This window comes from Dermacentor silvarum, chromosome 1 (genome assembly GCF_013339745.2).
Source record: "Dermacentor silvarum isolate Dsil-2018 chromosome 1, BIME_Dsil_1.4, whole genome shotgun sequence".
In the NCBI taxonomy this organism is placed as follows: Eukaryota; Metazoa; Arthropoda; class Arachnida; order Ixodida; family Ixodidae; genus Dermacentor; species Dermacentor silvarum.
This window is the reverse complement of record NC_051154.1, coordinates 307,424,659-307,446,383: the sequence shown is the minus strand read 5'-3', so window position 1 is coordinate 307,446,383 and position 21,725 is coordinate 307,424,659. Positions and strand designations below refer to the sequence as shown.

Genomic DNA, 21,725 nt, shown 5'->3' with positions numbered 1-21,725 from the left:
AGAGAAAAATGCTTTGAAACCACACTATACTTCAGGTGATAGAAAGTGTGGTGCGTGTACCACAGTCTCGTCCTCTGAACGCTTTATTAGCACCCCCTTTATAGAACAAGGGAGTACATTTATGGTCAACACAAAATTATCTACCAGAGCCAGGCACTTTTTATTGTGCAATCTTTAGTCTTATTGAGAACATTCAGCAAAAGTGTCCTAAAGAAAACAGCTGGCTGGATAGTTTTCCAAACTTATACAGCATTCAGATACTGCGTCATTAAAATCATGTAAGGCATAAGCATGCTGAAACAGCAGTCTGCTATCTAAAGAAAAAATTTTACAAACAGCTGCCAACAGAAGCTGGCTGCCTAGATTTTCTTTTACAAGTAAGGGCTGACCAAGTCACATCCAGCCACCTTTTGCCAGGACTTGGCAAATGCCCTGTAGCACTTGTCTTTTCTCTAGAGGGGGCAATAAGCTATTGCGGCTGTCTGAGCTCGAAGTATCACATCCACCTATATAATAGTCATCGATCAGACTCATTTAATAATGTCCAAAGGGAAAGGATATAGTGTCGTGGTAGGGCCCATCCCACGCCCCAAAAACAACAGCAGAAAGAGCTAGTCCATACGCTTTGTAACTCTGGGCAGCTTGCAGGGCTGCCTTGGCAACACACTGTAGAGCACTGTGGGATCACGCATGCAATGCAATGAAACAATCGGACACAAAATAAAGAAATCCACCGGTATTGCATTGTTCCAAGCTACAACTATTTAGAGAAATACCATGCAACCAAGACCAGACATAGGGAAAAAGAAAGGTGATGAGAAAGGAAACAAACAGAACAAAAGGGTTCAGTAATTTAAAAGCATTTAAAGCACAGCACAATTGTCAAACTAAGACTGCAAGACAGATGAGTTTGCCACATCGCTTGCCACCTATCGGATTGTGCGCTGATCGATGCAGGTGAACTCAAAGCAAAATGAGCAAGAGTAAGATCGCACACATTCACGGAGGCAACAAGTAATATACATATGGGGGAGCAGTGTGCATGAGATCAAATCCATTCATTCTAGTGTGAAAAGGCAAAGCTAACAAGGGGGGGGGGGGGGGGGGGGGGACATTGAAGACGCGACACGCGAGTGATAATCAGGTGAGAGTAAGCAGTGCCTCAACAAAATGACTAATTACCATGGCAGAAATGACATGCTGAAAAAAGAGAAGGGAAAAAATGGAACAGATAAAAAAATGTTTCAGAAACCATCAGATTTCAGCTACATTAACAATGTCTTCAATGTCTTTCCTTTGCGTCACTGCCAAGGCTGCAAAGACAACAAATGGTCCGCAAACAGACAACTCCCGCTGTCTCTTTTTACTAAAAGTGCTGTAAGACGACACCAACAACTGTGCTTGTAACATGCCCAGATAAATGTGAAGGCGAGAATGAAAGATAGAGGAAAAAAAAGAACAGCAGCATCTCTTGTTCCACCTATTATGTTTCTTTGTGTACAAGGCAGCAGAGATAAATGTATTATACACAGGGAGGAAAGAGGCGCAGTCCGTTACAGCGATCACATACATGGCATATAATTATTGAGGGTGGGAATAGAAAGACAACAAGAGGCTGCTGTCACCTCTGTTGGCTGTAATAAATCAGGATATTACTCTCATGCCTATGAGCTTGCTGTTCTCAGCTTCCAACACTGCTACAAGTCGTCGTTTTCTTTAACCTGATTATTACAAGAAAAAAAAACTACTTAAAACAAAACACAAAAAATAAATTAGGAAAGACTGGTACACAAAAGATGTGACAGCACGAGGAAAGAAAGAACAAACTATTCTTTACAATTTGTACACTGTTTGTGGGAAACCACACACGTTTTTTTTTTTTTTTTTTTGTGGGGAGGGGCCAGGAGAAAAACCTCAAACACTGACCCTCTCCGCTTCCTGACTTCATCCACTGCGACATAATAAGAAACGAGCCCCTAAGGGTGCATGCGCCAGTAAAACTCAACCACATGTGTTTGACTCCTGCTGATTGCTTCAAGTTCAGCTGACGTCGCACAAGCCTTCAACACCTTATAGTTCGAGAAACTTCCTTTGCAGAGCAAAGACCATTGCAAAAAAAAAAAAGCACACAAAGGTGGATAGATTTTGGTGTAGCCTGTATAGTAAGAGATCCACTGAAGATAATTACAACACCAGCTAGGTGCTGTCCCATAATCTCGGAAGATAAACCATTTATCTACACACATGCACAGGGTGGAAATGATTGCATTGCCATGCATATACGCAACATAATGACAACCACCACAAAAACCCATCGCATTCCTATTACTTCCACAGGTAATTTTCACTAATGCTATGGAATATTAATATTGCTGTCTCACTATGTATACACTAAAATCTATAGCAACCAATACATTGGGCATTTCAATTGGTTCATGAAAGTGGAATGAGCACTTGCCAGACTGAAGCAGCGGCACTACACAGACTGTTCAATGCCCAGCCCCGTGTAAGTCACTTAAAACTCGTCACGGACACGTGCTGACTGCCTTCTGGCGGGGACATGCCTTTCTGTTAGAATCACGTTCAGGCTTTCGCGTCATTACACATGACTAGCCAGACGTACTAGGCTTCTGCATGCGCAAAGAGATGCGAAATGCGTGAATGCAATTTGTTCATCGACAAAAGGCGCCCCTATCTTGCGAAGTGATAATTGGAAATATCTATGCACCCTACATCGATCGTCAACGCCGGAGCTGCGTTTTCGAGCTCGTGAGCAGTGTCTCGACGTGGTGTCGAAGGCCAAACAGGCATCCGGCTTTATCAGAAGACGCAGTCACAACTAAGACTAGCAACAATCTACGACACACGCTGCAACACACGAATTATCTCTGTCGGCACCACGCAGTCGGCGGCGCAGTGTCACCACGAGTCTTGGAAACCGCCAATCCATAGCAGTACAGTACATGTGGTGCTGTTTTGTGGATCGAAGCTTCACGCTACAATGCCTCCTTGGTGCCCGGAACGAACTTCCAAAAGTGAAGCCAAACGATCGTAAAGGTCGTTTCACATGGTGCGATTTTGCACTGCGATTATCGCACCGGAAGTGCGATTTCCGTCGCATGCGACGAAAATCGCAGTCGCAGGGCCGATTCTGCGATTTTCGGCTGCGACCAACCGTTTGGTCGCAGCGTCGCATCGTCGCAGCAACGTTTATAGATACTTTTTTCTCTATAAATATTGGATCAACAAGCCTCGAACAGTACAACTAATTGAGTGGAGCCTTGGATTGCGCAATCGGTACGTAACATCAGCACCGACACGCGAACAGTGCAGATAAAAACTCGGTCAGATTCGGTTCTGTGATTTCTACGAGTTTGTTGACACGCTACGTTGCTAATCTGGCGACGCTGTTTTTTAGGTTGGCTTCGGGTGCTGATAGTACATAATTTTGCGTGATTTTCCGTTATTCACACGCGCTGCGAGTTGGTAAGTACTACGAGGTGTCCCTCACGGGAAGGCATGGCCTTCGGATGTCGTCCCAATTTTCTGGTTCTGGAGACAACTCGCGATATACGAAAACGCCACAGTTTTATCGCGGTATGCTTTTACGGACGGAACAATTTAAAGAATATGCAACTACGGACAAATGCTGTGGTCAATAGGTCATGCTATACGCGCGACCATTTAGTTGCAGTCGGTTGGTTAGGGCTTTCATGCGCATTTTCCCCAATGAATTATCTCATTTCAAGGTTATGTTACTTCCGCTGCGAGACGCAAAGCGAACGTGCCAACTGGATATCGTAATGAATGTTCTACAATAGCATATTTCACGCTTTGACTGGGAATAAGCAGTATTGCCAATTTATTTTCGAAGCAATATTTAAACAGTTTTTTTCTCATTTTTCTGATGCATCATCCCAAGCAAAATTGGCCGAGGGCCGACAATCGGGTGGTGCTCGGCAGATCGCTGGGAGCCGATCATGTCAGCTTGAAGAGCTTGGACCGTAAAAAGGCCGACTTATGCTGCCGACCCCGTCGGCGCTGGCTTGGTCACGGATGCTGGCCCGTATGCGTAGGGCTGCATAATGCCGAACACGAAAGTTTTGGCTGGCCAGAGACGTCGGCTTCACGCTGGCCTGACGCTGCTGGCCGATCATACAGGATGCCCCTGCCCGCCGCCTAGTCGGCGCCGACATCCGCCTGGGTGAGAGAATCGGGTAGCAAAAGAATAGAAAGGAGGAGGTCGCCTCAACCGTCTGTGGCATGTCGGTTCATGCAGCATTCACGGAGAGGAACCGGCAAGAGGCAGGCGCGTAGATGGTGGCTGTTCGGGGGAGCTCTTGGCAGGAAGAGACGTTCAGTGGCTGGTTGATCGGCGCAGCTTCGCACGGATGCTATGGCGCTGCGCTTCTTGTTCACGAAAAATGGACATTTCCAACATGCGGATTTTCACCTCCTACGGACGTCCACATTTACTCGTAAGTTGCACGTATTATTTATGCTATTAGAGGCTATCTTTTGTCGCGTTAATTTGGAAGGAGAGCGCGTAAGGCTGCGTTTCTTTGTTTCGAGAGCTCGTCTGCCCTTTTCGATCTGTTGCAAGCGACATTATAATAGCGCAGCCAAAGGTCATGTCTTGTGGTTTATGGAGCTGCACTCAATGTGCAAGAGTTCACATGCCAAAGCTTGTCGTACAAACAAATTAAGAGACTGGGTGCGTCGTGATATGCATGAAGCACCGATGAGTGCATGCAGTGCCCGTAACGTATACTGCACAGGGGGTCCCAACTATCTTGCACCAAGATTTAAAAATATGCAAATGCCACGTAGCTGGACAGAAACAAGGTAATATTGTTTGCCATCGCTTGGAGATACTCAGATTATTTTTTTGCATTCGGCCTAATTACATATTTTGTCCTAATTAAATAATCAACTTCTCAGATATTATAGATGAAAATTGTCAACGAGAAAATTGTAGAGCAACATGAAAAATCCCCGATACAGCTTTCTTTTGCTCAATACGTGTTACATAAGAGTGTTTTTCCGAGTGTGAAAGAAACCTGCGAATACACGCAAAGTGCCTGAAGCCACAAGTTGCGCGGCAATTTTAGGTGTATTCGCGGGCTTCTTTCACGCTCGGAAAAACACTTTTATGTAACACGTATCCGGACCAGGACGAATTTTTCTCCAACTGCTAGGCTTTCTTTCGAGGAACCCGGTTGGGTTTCCATTGTAGCAAATTGCTACATTTGGGTGGATGTCTCAGTTTCCCTTTAATGAGCAAAAGAAAGCTGTATCGGGAGTTTTTCATGTTGCTCTACAATTTTTTCGTTGACACTTTTCATCTGTAATATTTGACAAGTTCATTAATTAATTAGGACTACATATGCAATTAGGCGCAATGCAAAAAAAAAATAATCTGAGTATCTCCAAGCGATGGCAAACAATATTACCTTGGTTATGTCCAGCTACGTTGTATTTGCATATTTTTAAATCTTGGTGCATGATAGTTGGGACACCGTATACTAGTATATGCCGCGCGCACGATGTGTGTACTACGTTGCAGTCGTGGTGCAGGTAATTTAAAGAAAGGCGAATTTCGCCCCGCTAGCGTGAGATTTTCGCGACGCTTGTTTTGAGGCTGAATAATGGGAGACTGTGTTTGCTTGGGCGATACTTATTTAGGGTTTGTCATGAAAAATCAGGGTTTTGTCAGAACTTGTTCATAATTAAGTACAATGCTTAAAGAGTTATTGAGAGGCTACGATGCATCTGGTTCAATATTATAGTTATACATGTCCCATTTCTGAAACTTATGTAGTATATGTCTGTATTTCAGATACCAGAGCGTGACCATAGCAGAATTAGTCAAGTGACCTGGTTGCAGAGTTCGCTGGTAAACAGGCTTACGCGCAATTCAAGGAAGGACATTTTCAAGTACCCATACAAGACTGTCATTGATTAATTCCCATTTAATGTTTGTCACAATCACTAACCTATTAAAGCATTTCACAACAAAGTATTCCAGTTTCTGTTGTGTTTGTATCTGAATAGTTCAATAAAAGTCAACAAACAGCAACTGTAGTGATAATTTGTCTACAAAGCGCTCGCCTTCTTTGTATAGCGCTCTTAAGGACACAAACGTGCGCATGATATAAATAGCGAATTATACAGGGTGTCCTTTCTTATGTCAAACAATATATATACATTTTTTAATCTTGTTGCCGATACCAGCAATACTTTTCTTCATGTGGGTTGCATTTAACAGGTGGGCATTACTTTCTAAATGAGCAGTATGGTGCATAAGTTGCTAAATGACAAAACCGTGCCAATTATCTTGTTAATTATTAACTTTAGTGCACATGTTGTAACGGTGGAAATGAGCCCGTTAACATACAGGGCCTATTCAGCTGGAACCAATTTTGCAACTAGTACCACGCAGTTTCAAGGTATGCGTCAAAATATGGGGCAAAAATGTCTTGGTGTCATCTGTATTTTCTTGCGGCACTGTGAATATATGCAATGCTCGAGAGTAGTATTCAGGACACCAGCTCATTTTGCTGACTTAATTTGACTTCGTATATATCAAAATTGGCGCTAGTTAAAAAATTGGTTCCGATTGAATATGTCCTGCGCGCTTATGGCCTCTAATTTCACCATTACGACGTGTACCCTAAAGCGATTAATTAAAAATATAATTAGCGCGACTCTTTCAATTAAATGCTGCTGCACTAGCAAGTTATCCAGAATGTAATGTCTGCAGTTAAGGTAACTCTGCTGAACAAGCGGATTATTTGGTATCTGCAGCAGGGGCCTTAAAAAGTCGACATAAGAAAAAAAACACTCAGTGCATGCGAGCTAAAAAAAAAAAAAAGCCTACATATAAATGCCGGCAATAGAATGCTGGCCGTGCACAAGCCACGTTGTGACCGTCGTGCGGAAGTTGTTGGGCCGTACGGTGGTCAACCATGGCCACAATGAAGTAACCGGCGGCCATGACGTCGGCCCGATGCCGATTGCCGACCACCTGCTGGTGGTCGGCAAACAGATTGGCCACGTGCAACAACCGAGCCCAGCCCGACCCAGAAGGCCGAGATCGGGCCTTCGTATTTTTACCTGGCCATGGGTGGCCGCCCGATTTCCTGCCGAGCTCATTTTTTTGCTTGGGATTTTTCTCCTGAATAAGAAAACCAATAAACCTTCAGTGGGTTGCAGACTTTGTATCCTTACTGCATCTGTATTAACCCTCACATTAAAAGGTAATTGCACATTTCACTTACTTCAGTGCATCGAATTACTTTTGCTTATGCTGGTTGTAACATATCGCAGTACTCTAAGAAACTACTTAGCCATAAACATCCTTGCCTTTTCTTGCTTCTCTGTCTCTACTTCCTGTAAAACACATGCAATAATGCGAAAAGCAAGCAGACATCTGGTTTTTATAAATAGTAGATAACACATTAAGCAAAAGCAGATCAAAATTGTGCAGTGAAGTTAGCCGGTTGCATTCCTTCGTGTGAATGATAGTATCTTTTCAAGTGTGGGTGGGTCTTGCATGTCCACAGCTCATAAAGTGTGCAGACTCATCACGAGGCGTAGGTATTGCCCATCAAGATGGAGGCAATGTTGCTAATGAGTCTGCACTTACATGTACTACTGCATAAACTCGTATAACCATATCCCATCATTACTCAATTGAGCTTGCTCAGTCATATTCACCAAAATTCTACTTATCCAAGCTTTCTCTGACTCATATTCACCAAAATTGTACTTGGCCGAGCTTGATCTGACTAATATTCACAAAGATTCTACTCAGGCAAGCTTGCACCGAGTCATATTCACCAAATATGTACTTAGCCAAGCTTGCTCTGACATATTCATCAAAATTCTACTCAGGTGAGCTTGCACTGAGTCATATTCACCAAAAATCTACTTGCCGAGCTTGCTTTGACTCATATTGACTAAAATTATACTTGGATCAGCTTTCCCTGACTACCACATGACAATATTCACTAAAAGTTTACTCAACTGAGCTTGCTCTTACTCATATTCACCAAAATTCTACTCAGTCAGGCTCAAACGAACTCAGACTCACGGTTAGTTCGAAGTCTTAGTGAGCCGACGTTTGAGTGAGTTCACCGTGCTATGTATACATTACATTATGTGACCTGTGCGGTGAATAAGCAAACATTGCCTGTGAGTACATGTTGCATAGGGTGAAATAAGGACAACTGTAAACACTGCAGTTAGTTTTCTAGAGTTCAACTGACCGTTGCGTGAAAGCTTCGCCTCATGTCGATTCAAGCAAGTGCATTAGATCTGCATCATAATTTTTGCCAATCCTGCTGGCTGTCCTAGTCATTACTGGGTGGCCACATTTTGTACATTTCAACACAACGTTGAATAAATGACTGTAGTGCAATATATTAAAAAAAGATGCTTGCATCACTGCACGTATAACAATCAGAACATGACACAAACACATGCACATAAGATGCACACAAATGATAAATACATAAACAGATGGAATCAGCTAGCCACCACCTATTGAAAAAAAAAAAGAAAAAGCACAGGACTACCTATAACCATTCCCCTTGCCAGGTACATGGGCTATAGGAGAAACACACATGCAACCTAGCAGTTACCTCAATGTAGCAGCTATGGACGCTTTTGCATTTGCAGCTAGCCACTCAACCACTCAAGTGTGTTCAGTGTGTACCTGTACTTAGGCACACTGTTTATTGTCTATATCTCAAAAATTTAATGTGGCTCCTCAAAATTTTGAGAATATTTGGATTCTGAGGCTTGCAAAGGTAAATATTTTTATTCCATTTTCGTTCAAGGTGAAGGCTCATACAAAAGATTAGAGATATTGTCAGTGCCCCTCACTTTCTCTTAGAACATAAGTAGTCTGTTATTGAGATTCTAGCAGCTTTTCAACAGCAAGAAAGGGAATCAGCTTCCCCTGTTTTCAGCATTGGGTTAATGCAGGCAATTCAGGGAGGCATAATGTTTTGCTAATACAATCGGTTCGGGAATACCAGATTAGACTGTACCTTGACACTTTCCTTGCACTTTCTTATTTTGGTCAAATAACCCAGTTTGAAATGGCTCCAGTTAGCATGCTCTAACATTGGTCTAATATAGGTTAAGTACATGACTAACTTAACAGAGTGGGATGCTGGCTTTCATTTCCAGGAAAGGAATCATAGCACCTGCTCCAGTTGCATATGTTTTTGGTTATCAGGGGTATTCAGCCTCACTTTAAGGATAACGTGCTGAAGCAGGTAGAAGCACACGCATGCCATTAGCGGATAGTTTCGATAGCTTCTTACCTTACACTTGCCACCATTAATACAAAATTTTAGTGTTCGATTTTGTTATTAAACAAACAAACGTACTCCTAACAAGGTATTTTAATGTTAGCCGTGTGGCTACGCGGCTGCGCTACGTACTGCAGCATATTAACTTAAGCTTCTTGATACAGATTCACAGCACACTAACAGCGCAAGAAACAGGACGAGAAAATAGACGACGCCCATGTCTGCCAGAATGATACGATACTACGTACACAAGTGACTGCAGCTCCTAAAAAAAAAAAAAAAAAAAAATGTGGTGTCGGCTTTTACGCCTTTCGAAATATTCAGAGAGCACTTGTATGAATAATTGCAGCACAGGCGCCGAGACGGACGAGCCAGGCTGGCGCTAAGATAAACGTTCACAACACAAATTCCATTGCACGTTCAGTAATTACACACAGATCATTTGCGGCTTTGTTCAGGGGCAGACGTGAGGTTTTGGGTTGGTGCTTGCTGCTAAGTTTGGTGCAAGGATATTGCTAGGAGCAAGAACTGCTAATGCGCAATCACGAGCAATACACACACATCCGTTTTTCAGAAGCTGACGTTAATCACGGGTAGCGCGAGAGTCTCTGCGTTGACATGACGACTCCGCTGCAGCTAATTCCGAATACTGCATATGCGATGACAACAGCTATAGGGGCTTGTTGATAGGTCCTCTTGTAATTTGTTTAACCGCAGGTAGAACGACACAGGCATAAAACACACACGGGACAGCACACAACGCTGAACGACCACCTGCGAACAGCTGTTTACGTCCGCCATTTCTCCTCGTATTGAACTTCACAAACCGCTGTTGCGCACTCCAAAACAAACTAAACTTTGAAGCGTTTATAAATTATAAAACGCACGTATTATTTGGTCCTAATAAAGAGAGGTCAATTATATTATAACGCGTACGTCTTTTTCATTACATTAAACGAATTTATGTGGCGTGTGCGACAAAATCTGGCAGCAAGCAACCCTGGGCTACGGTGGCTAGATGGGGGGCGCGTGCGTCTAAATGTCGTACAAAAATCCCTCACGTGACCAGATACTAGGCACCTAGGGACACGATCATTTAGGGACTTTTGAGAAGGCGCGATGATGGCGCTAAAAGTGACGACGGCATGGGATGGCGCGTTCGTTCTCGGCGTGATCGTTCTCTGGCCCGCGCCGACCGCGCGTTGTTCAACATTGCGTGTGTGATTGTGCTTGCGTTGCTTGTGTATTTGTTGTAGGTTCTGTGTTACTTGGCGGAAAGCCGTGAGTAGTGCTTGTGTGGCACTGCGGCTTTGGCCTCGGTGAGCTCTGGCAATACAGAACCTGCGTTGTGTGATCCGTGTTCCTTGACAATGCGGAGGTGGTGACGATTGAAATGTCGAAGTGGCGTAGCGCCTCGGCAGCGCAGTTCAGCGAACCGCGATGTGGCGTCGCCGTGTCCGCCTTAGCATAACGGACGTCGAGGGATGTGCTGCTCTCTACAAGTCACAAAAATGTGACTGCGTCGACCGCCCACGGTTCAGCGCTGAATGTGTGGTTTGAGTACTGTGCTTGAAACGAGTGGTGCAGCTGTGGTGCCCTAATTTCGCACAATATAGACGCGTGCTTATGTGCAAAAAGGGCAACAAATCGTATCTTAACCCGCTGAGGCGATGCTACAATGTCAACAATGCCGTGCATGTTTATTGTGATGGTAGTCTCTACAGCAAGCAAGCGTGCACTGCAGCTATGCTGTGAATATAGCCTCAACTCGAATGTGGCGTTTGCAGAACTCTGTTTGGTTCTGCTTTCAAACAAGCTGTATGTTAGGATTATCACTCACTGCTCACATGAGACATGGGAGTCCATCGTGTGGGTTGGGCCTCAGCACGAATGTGTGGTGAGGGGGTGTGGAGTTGGTGGCTGTGTCAGGTGCCTCACTGAATTTTGTCATTGGAATAAGCTCAATGTAGAAGGACACACCCTATACTTGATGGCTCACTTTCACGGATATTGCCTTTTTTCCCTTGAAATTTCCAGCCTCAGGACGCGCCTCGCATTATATTCGGGTTCGTGACACATATAATCACATTAAATTTTTATTTAGGAGAGACCAAAAGCCGCTCGTTGCATCATATTTGTGGTCGTGTTATTGCATGCAAATCCAGTACTTTCAGTGCCTATTGACTGACTGAGGGGTGCAGGACTTTGGCAGTGGTAGCAGCACCAAAGCAGCTGCCCAAATGGTATACCCTATAGTGTTAGATTTCTTGTGCACATGGGTGTACTGTGAAAACACGTTAAAGGAATTCCACAGTTGCTGCAGCATCACGTCTGGATCTGTGGATCACTGAGCGGTTGTTTGATCACATGTCTGAATTTCTGTTGTCACTGAGCAGTTCTTTGATCATTAGCTTAGGCTGTCTGTTTTCTACATATTATATTACAGCAGTGGCGTCAGAGTAGCTGCAAAAATGGGATTTTGCTGTACAATCGCAGATTGGTTGCTTTTTCGACTGTTACATTGCTCTATTTGCTGCAACTGCCGCCAAATGTTGCTTTACCATGTCTGGTGAATGCCTTGAACGTGAACCACATTTGGATGATGCTTGTGAAAGTATAACATACTCCTTGCATGCAAAGAAAACTATCACACCGGTAGGTGTGGTGGAGTCACTGATGAAATAGAAGTTGAAAAATGAAAGTTCTCGCAAAATCTGGAAGTGTTCATGGCGCTTGCCATCAATAATGTGTAACAATCCAAGCAAACATAAAGATAACCTACCTATCCTGAAGAATATGAAAGTGATGCTTCAAGTTGTCAACTTAAAGCTTGATATACTGGTGCCAATCAAGGAAAGAGTTGAGATTATATAGAAGGATTCAGTGCAATTCATGTTTAATCAGCTTGGCAATCTTGTCAAAACGACCAAATAAAATTGTGACTTTTAAGAGATTGCCATGATAATGTGATGAGGTTGCTGGCATTATTTGGTGCTTGGGAAACAAAGCATCACAGGTATGTGGTGATTGAGCTTCTCAAAAAAAAAAAGGAAATTAGGTGTGCCACTAAAGATATCTAATAAATTGAACCCATAAACCACTGAAAGAAGTTGAGTGTGCAAAGGCAAATGGCTACAGCTATATTTGCACAGTAATAGAAAAGTTGTAATCGGGCTGATGGTGCACAGGTGATGGATGTATATTGCATGTTCGAGGGCTTAATTTTTCATGAGCTACTCATTTTTGTTTTCCTGTTTTGTTTCCATGTGCCTTAGTGAGCGGAATGCCTGACTGCAGACTTCCGTCATTATGTACAATTAATGAAAAATAAAGTAAATTGTTCTATGGAACTCTTTTTTTGTAACTTCTGTTCAGTTGCAAATGACGCAGTTTTCCCTACTCTGCACTGAATGGTGAAAGGGGGGGAGGGGGGGGGAGCGCATGCAGGCACCCTTATACTGGAGCTTTGGGGCGCTCTTACCATGGTTGCTCACATGCCCATTTTTCTGGCTGTAACAACCTAGAGTCAGTGCACAGGTGTTTTTAACGTTCCACGATTAAGTAAACTTGACGTCACTATGCACAAAATTTAGATTACGACAGCCCAAGATGGCAACTGCCATGAACTGAATATAAAATTGCCTATAAGCATGCATTGTGCAATTGAATGCCTGTGAATTCTGTAATGCCACTTTCATGAAATTGACTGGCATGGTTTGCTTGAAACTGAAAACATGTTCGATCCTCAGTTGTAGCAGACTCACTTCACTATAACATATTTGATAATGCAGGTGCAGATTGTGATGGAATTGATGCGGTTGTTACTCTTGGTGAGAATCATTCATGCGCATTAGAAATTATAGCTAAGGCTATATATACATTACTTCAGTTGAGATCGACTAATGTTGAGATAGAAGCTCAGCTGTGGCACATAGGTACAGGCGAATAAATTTAGAAAGAAAAATTCTGGCACAACCCATTTCACAATGATGCCGATGCTAATACGATAGCATTGAAACAATGTAGAGACATTGTATTGCCACCACAGAGATCAGTCATGTATGAGTCGGGCTCCTCTCTCACGAGTCCCTCTGGACATGCTACGCCTGTTAGCAGGGTTGCCGCTAAGTCGGTGCTTGACATTCGATTCGAATCTGCCCAGCACCTAAGAAATTTTTTTTTTGTCATTGATGAGCGGCCCGGCCCATACCTCGTGACCTATTTTTGTTTCAAACTGGGTGTCCTCAGCACAACAGCCCCAGTGCTCTACCCCTTATACCATGGATTACCCAGTGACCCAAGTTTACGGAAAAATGGATAAAGACCCGGACAGACAGGAAGATAGGATATTCCACACTTTTCAGGGTCTAAGAACGATAATTCTAGGCAATATACACAACTGGCCTGTTATGGATACGTTGCTGGCATTGCAGGAGAACAATTTACGATTTAGAGCTTCTATTGGTAAAACCACAACAATATACACAATTTTGATTTCACAAGAAACAGTAGTGCTATCTGGTTTATGTATTCATCTACGTCACAGGCTCCAGAAGGAGTATTGCGTGGAGGGGGGAGGGCATCGCATAACAAAGGAGCGAAAAAGTTATACAACGTTAGAAATATAAACAGCGACACAAGATCAACGCAATAAATTAAAGATAACAAATTATAAAATCGTGAAGTAAAATTCTACCATTAGAAAGCTGGGTTATACAGTGAATAGTACGATTGCATAATTACATAAAAAAAGTTACATACACCAGAAATAGAAACCACTTGAACACTACCCAAACATACTGATTTTTTGTCTGAAGGTTACAGTATTGTTAATGTCAGCAATGTTATCGAGAAGACCATTCCAATGCCTAATGGCACGTGGCAAAGCACACAAGTCAAAGGCATTAGTTCGACCAAAAATGTGCTGGACGCTAAGGCGATTGTGCAAGCACCTAGATGTGTGGGATGGACAAACAAGAGGCAAGGTGGACGACTGCTCACTATTAATGATTTTATGTAGCAGACAAAACGACACTACATTCTGGCATGATTCCAAGGATGGTAGTGACAATGACAACATAATGTTAGATACGCTCAAATATTGGTTGCAATCCCTGGCGATTAAACGTGCAGCACAGTTTTGGCTATACTCAAGAATGCGGATTAGATATGTCTGGTGAGGTGACCAAATTGAACCTACCAATTCTAGTTGGGGCAAGAATAATGTTTAATATGCACGCTTTCTTGTGAAGGAAGGAGCAGCATGAAGGTTGCATTTTTGAAGATTGATGATCAAAGCACTTGTGTATATGGAGGTTAATCGATAGTACATACAACACTGCCACAGTGCAGTCAAGACATTGCAGCAGTGAAAAAAATTCAGAGCACTTATCAAACAAGGACATGTATGCAAACAGCAACACAACACACATGGAGATGAGATGCAGTGCAACAATGCCCTTGTAGCCTACAATGTGTGGTTACTCAATATTTAGAAGCAACGGCACTACCACTAGGGCAACTAGAAGTGTGTTGTGCACGGGTGACGAGTTGACCGTAGTAGCAGCAGAAGGCACAGGCTGTGAATTTGCGGGGCGATCAGCTGTTGCGACAACAATGAACTGTAGACTGCCTAGGTTGAAGGGAACACAGTACGTTGGTCTGTTGGCTCTTCACTGATGTTGCGTAAGGGCCTATAATTGGTGCAGAAAGCATGTGGCCATCCATGGCTCAATCACAGTTGTAAGGTTGTGGGTGCCGACATTGCTCTTAAATTTTGCAAGAATGCGGGCATGGCCAACTTGGTCGTCTGCAGTTTCACTTTTCTGTCACCACCAAAGAACACTGCCACTGGTGGAATTTTTTGGTAGGCTTAACATCTTTTAAAAGCACCTTAAAATAACATTGCCAATAATTTGTCATCAAATTGACAAAACACAAAGAACAGACCAGCTTAGCTAGCCTCCCCATTTTGCAAACAGAATAGCAACTCACTTTGAAGAAAATGGGCCCACATTGTCATCATGATTACTGAGGGCATGCAAAGCGTGGAATGCCAGATTGGGAGCAGTACTGGGGCACTCCTGACAATCGTCTCATGGTAGACATTGTCTTATAACACATGCTAGGCATGTATATATGCTACATGTTTTTAATGTGAGAAAAACTGCAAAGCTGGCCGGCAGCATATCGCAGCACCTTCGCCATCGGCGTCTGTCAAGCAAGGACTGGTTACGTAAATATTATTGCGTCGATGCTACCGAATAGGGCGGGCACAGAGGCGCCGCTCGCCGGTTCGCGAACTGGCCGTTGCCAAGACGCCGACGTGAATTGGATATTTCGAGCGTCTGCACAGCACGGATTTCACGGCGGTCTGCCACCACAGCTGCACCACTCGTTTCAAGCATACAGCACGAACTGAGGCCTCATGGCGTTCTGCCACCACAGCTGCGCCATTCGTTTCAAGCACAGTACTTGAACCACACATTCAGCGCTGAACCGTGGGCGGTCGACGCAGTCACATTTTTATGACTTGTAGAGAGCAGCATATCTCTCGACGTCCGTTATGCAAAGGCGGACGCGGTTCGCTGAACTGCACTGCCGAGGCGCTACGCCACTTCGACATTTCAATCGTCACCACCTCCGCATTGTGAAGGAACACGGATCACACAACGCAGGTTCTGTATTGCCAGAGCTCACCGAGGCCAAAGCCGCAGTGCCACACAAGCACTACTCACGGCTTTCCGCCAAGTAACACAGAACCTACAACCAATACACAAGCAACGCAAGCACAATCACACACGCAATGTTGAACAACGCGCGGTGGGCGCGGGCCAGAGAACGATCACGCCGAGAACGAACACGCCATCCCATGCCGTCGTCACTTGGCGCCACCATCGCGCCTTCTCAAAAGTCCCTAAATGATCGTGTCCCTAGGTGCCTAGGATCTGGTCACGTGAGGGATTTTTGTACGACATTTAGACGCACGCGACACGCGCACGCACGCGTCGTGGCCGAGTGGAGCTGCTGCAGTGCAGCGGGCAGCACTCTCCGCGTGGCTCCCGCGGCGGCGCCAGTAGCGGCGGCGCTGCGATCGACCACTCTTGAAGAGAAGCAGACGACACTCGCATCCACTGCGACGCTCGTGTATGCTTGGCGCGCGCTGGAAACGTTGTTCAGATTTTTGCCCGTAAGCACTTAGTTTACTTAGTCTGTATTGTCTGCTTATGATCAAAAATACAATGCGTGCTGCTTTTTATTCTTTTTTTCTTGACACAGAAGCAAAAGCAGTCTCTGAAATAACTATAGCGCGTCTATCCTCGTCGCTTTGAATGTACCCACGCTCTCGAGAGTATACGGGCAGTTTCGTCGCAACTGAACGCCATCCAAAAGAACTTTTTCGACACGTTCAGCAATCAGGATCGAGTTTGTTAAGCTTACAGAGCTTGAGGGCCCAGACGAGTCTACGATCGCGAGCGAGCAGATTCTAACTGTACATACTCGCAATCGGCTGGTCGCGTGACAGGGGAATTAAACGTAGCTAGTTCCCGCAACAACGAAAGAAAGTTTAAATTAAGCGGGTACATTGTGCACTCGTTTTCTCCTTGACTACACCTTTCAATTGCACGATAGGTGACGGCCTGGAGAAAAAAAAGAGGGGGAAAAAAACTGTGCCAATGATTAACGTCGCTCAGAATCAGCAGGACTCGTTGCTCTAAGCTGAAATTTTCACGAATTAAAAAGCTACACAGAAAACATTCATGCACAAATTGAAAAAGTCACATACGTCGACAAAAGCAATTTATTCTGAAAAAAAAAATCACTGAAATTCAGCTGTTGACATCATGTCTCACCCACAAAGTAAACACAAATGAACAGAAGAGGACTAGCACAGGAAGCCAAATGGCAATTTCAGTGAAATGGCAGAGCAGCTAAACGAGCTAGAGCATTTCACAAAAGGGGCACAAGCTCTTGGTCTGCGCAATCTGCAACTAAATGCGTTCCCAAACGCTTCTTCGCTCCGGGGGGTCTGCGGGCGCTTTAAACAGTGAAAACTTCACCGTTTCCTTACTTCGCGAATACCCTGTGCTGCACCCAGGGGCGAAGCAATGGTTTAAGCGTTGCTTACGAGCCATTCGCGCGATTTAGCACTTCACATTCAGACAAAAGCGGGAGAAACACCACCTGACAAGCACTTCCCAGCCACGAAGCAAGCAACCGCATTCAAGAGTGGGCGATTGCAGCGCCGCCGCTTCTTTCGCCACCGGCGGCGTCAGGCGCCCTATGGGCTGCTGGCTCCGCCCGCTGCACTGCCCCTTCTAGTACACTGTAGCTCAGCGCAGCAGGAGCAGTGAATAAGTTCAATTTTTGTTTATTCTTATTTGGTTGATAGAAGTGTTAGGGTACCCGAGCTATCTATATATATTGTTTTTCATGTTTTTTTTTTTTTTTTTAGTTTCTTGGTTAGTTTGGTAGGACGTTAGTAGGTAGCGAATAGTTCAATTTTTAAAAAAAATTTTTTTTAAGCGGGTTGTGGCGCACGTGTTGCATGGTGAAAGCAGTGTAAAGCGGCAGTTTTAAACCGCGTTAGGGAAGCTAGCGGAGGTAGCCGGATAGCGAGTTTGCCGTACGGCTTACCGTGGGGCCTTGTTCAGGTATTTTATTGGGCTTTCTCGTTAGGTGGACGGGTGGCACAATGGTGCGGCAGGCTAGGAAGGACAGGGGTGATGACGAGCTGGTGCAGTGCGAGGAGTGCAAACGTTGGTGTTATTTGGACGAGACGCACTTCGCCAGTTTAGCCGACGCTGAGGAGGCTAGCTTCGCGTGCAGGTCGTGTGAAGGATTTAAGGGAGCTGTGCGGCGGATGGAAGGGGAATGGGCAGCCAGTGTGGAAGAGCTCAAAGGGGAGCTGAAGGTGGAGCGAGAGCGGCGAATTGAGCTCGAAACTCGGATCGGCGAGTTGCTTCACAGGGAGGGGGCCGAGGCCGTCCTGGTAAAGCGAATAGCTGGCGAGCTACAAGAACGGGAAAAGCGGGCCGTGCTGGAAGAGCGGGTGGAGGCGCTAATGGTACAGGCGGCGCGTAATCCCGGGTCAGCTCAGGCGGGCGGCGGGGACAGCGCGGAGACTCAGGCAGAGGCATGCCATGAGAGCAGGGAGGGACGCCTAGGGGCCGTTGAACAGCAGGCGACAGCCGGCAGCAACACGGCGGTTCCACAACTCTACAGCGAGGTAGTGCGGCAGGCTTCGGGTGGGAAGGGACGAACGGCAGGGAGCACATCGTCACGTGTCAGTGGCGCACGGCGGGTGGAGAACCAGCTAGCGCGAACTGGAGGACGACAATCGCAGGAGAGAGGCAAACGTGTAGAGCAAAGGGTCCTAGTGGTGGGGGACTCCAACGTAGCTAGGGTTAAGGAGGGCATCCTTACAACAGTGAAGGCAGACGGGCGGGTGAGGGTGGAGGCCCAGTCAGGGAAGTGCATGGTTGACGCAATGGCAAAAGCTCAGAAGGTGGTATCGGACAACCTCGAGCATGAACATCTGGTCGTTATCCATGCTGGTCTCAACGATGTGCTGAAGGGAAGGAGCCAGAACCTAAACGGACAGTTAGAGGTTGGGTTGCGTAAACTCAGAGAAACCTCTGCGAATGTGCATGTGACCATATGCACAATCCCACATGTCCGGGGCCAGGCTAGCGGGATGGAATAGAGGGTGCTTGAGGCTAACCGGGTCATTAGGGGTCTGAGCAGACCACTTGGGTACGGCATAATGGAGGTAAACCGGGAAGTGTACGAGTCTGGCTCCCACCCTTTTGCACAGGATGGCATTCACTACAGTGGTGCCACGGGCGGGAGCGTAGGTAGTAGGATAGGGCGCCAAGCTACGGCTTTTTTGGGGGGACCCAGAGCCCTAAGACCACCAGTGTAGACGAAGGCGGACCCAGAGAGGCTCCAAGATTCAAGAAACGTAGAATCGGTAGAAGAAATAGACGTAAGCACCAGGGGCAAGGTCATTCTGACATAGGGTACATTAACATGCAAGGTGGCAGGAATAGGCTGAAGTGGTAGGAGATAGACAAGCAACTAAGGCAAGAAAAGCTGATGGTATACGGGTTTGTGGAGACACATCTTAGGGACATGGAGCAACCTCCCTGTAATCCTGACTATGCATGGGAATATTGCAATAGAATAGAGGGCAGCAGAAAAGGGGGTGGAATTGGTGCATTCATTCATAAAAGTATGAACTGGCAAAGGGTCAAACAGGAATGCAAGGAGCATTTATGGCTAAAAGGGAAAGTTGCAGGAGAGCAGACACTCCTTGGCTTTGTATACCTGTGGACCGGAGCAAATGCCAAAGAGGAAAACAAAAAAATGCTGGAATGCATATCAAGTGACATTAATGAGCTAGGAGAAGGGTGTGAGATTATTATACTAGGAGATATGAACGCACACATAGAAGACATGGACGGGTACACAGACTCAACAGGCAACATGATGCTGGATATGTGTGAAATGCATGACTTAGTTGTATGCAACAGTACTGAGAAGTGTGAAGGGCACATAACATGGGAGGTAGGGAGCCTGCAGTCGACGATAGATTATGCACTAATGTCACATAGGATGCACGATAGGCTAAATGTAATGAGCATAGATGAATATGGCTCCAGAAGTCTAGGTAGTGATCACAAACGTATTAAGGTGAGTTTTAGAAGGGAAATGAAAGTAGGTAGGAGGCAAGATGAACAACCAGGTGGGACATTTTACTCGGAAAAGCAGCTTGAAATAGCAACCCAGCAAATTCAGGAAGTAATTTCAGAGGATACAAAAACAGAATAGACATATGCAAATTTAACAGGACTATTTGAGCTAGAGCTTACTAAGGTATGAGTCAGCACAAAAGGGAACAGAAGACATAAACCCAAGAGCTGGTGGGATGAGGAGGTTAAGAAGGCCATAGAGAAACGTCAGGAAGCATCCAGGGAACACAGATATTCAAAGCAGAGGGGTGAACCAGAAGCTGATGTAGGCAGAAAATGGAATAACTTCTTAAACTGTAGAAGGGAAGCATCCAATTTGATCAATGAGAAGATCAGAAGAAAGGGAAGCCAATGGTCGTCACAAGTAAACAAAAAGGATAGAAAAGCAGCGAAGAAATTTTGGAAACATCTCAACTCCTTGAGTAATAAGACTAGCCTAGAGCAGAGGTTTATAGTTACAGCTCAAGGTGTTCGACTAGAGGGAGATGAGGCAATGGAACATATAAGAACAATGATGACAGAAAAATTTAAAGAACGAAACATAGCATGTGCTCAATCAGGTGAGGATGGACTGGTCAGTGCAGTGGCTCCACTGGCACAAAGCGAGTGGGAAAGGGCAGAGAAGAGGGTTCCTAGTAGCACGTCGACAGGTCCTGATGGCATCCCAATCATGTTGATAAAGACATTGGGCCCAAAATCTAAGAAAGCATTAAGAGAGGCAGTGAGCAAAATGATAATGGACGGTAAAGCCCCCGACGGGTGGAGACTGAGCAGGATGAGCATGATATATAAGGGAAAGGGGGACAAAGCCGACATAAACAACTACCGTCCCATAACAGTGACGTCAGTGGTTTACAGGGTGGTGATGCAGATTATAAAGACAGACTGCAGGCATGGGTGGAGAGCGAGGAGGTGCTGGGGGAACTACAAAATGGGTTCCGAAAACAAAGAAGGTTAGAAGATAATATGTTCTCATTGACACAGTGTATTGAAATAGCAGAAAAGGAACACAGGCCCCTATGGCTTGCCTTTCTGGATATCAAGGGAGCCTATGACAGTGTAATCCAAAAGGATTTGTGGGACATACTGGGCACTCTAGAGGTGGATGATGGAGTAAGAAATCTTTTAAAAGAGATCTATAAAAGTAACAAGGTGCTTATAAAATGGGAAAACAAGGTATCTGGGCCTATAGAGATACAGCAGGGGCTTAGGCAGGGGTGCCCTCTGTCACCTCTGTTGTTCATGCTGTATTTACAAGGATTAGAGAAAAAATTAGAGAGGAGCGGACTTGGCTTCAACCTTTTGTTTTTCAAGCAAGGAGAATGGATTAAACAGTCATTACCAGGACTGATGTACATGGATGACATTGTACTTATGGCTGACAGCAAGGAAGACTTGCAGAGATTAATGGACATCTGTGGTAAAGAGGGAGATAGCTTAGGTTTGAAGTTTAGTAAAGAAAAATCGGCAGTCATGACTTTTAATGATAATCAGGGCAGCGAGCATAGGATACAAGAGGTTACGCTGGAGGTGGTGGATAAGTACAAATATCTTGGAGTGTGGATAAACAATGGGGCTGAGTACCTAACGGAACATGAAAAATATGTGACGGCCAAAGGTAGCAGAAATGCAGCTGTGATGAAAAATA

The 21,725-nt window shown here is 45.0% G+C and overlaps 1 pseudogene; it reads left to right on the top strand.

Annotated features, from left to right (window-relative positions):
• Positions 1–13,108: 13,108 nt before the first annotated feature.
• LOC119442181 (U3 small nucleolar ribonucleoprotein protein MPP10-like) overlaps positions 13,109–21,725 on the top strand; it is a 28,675-nt pseudogene continuing 20,058 nt past the window's right edge.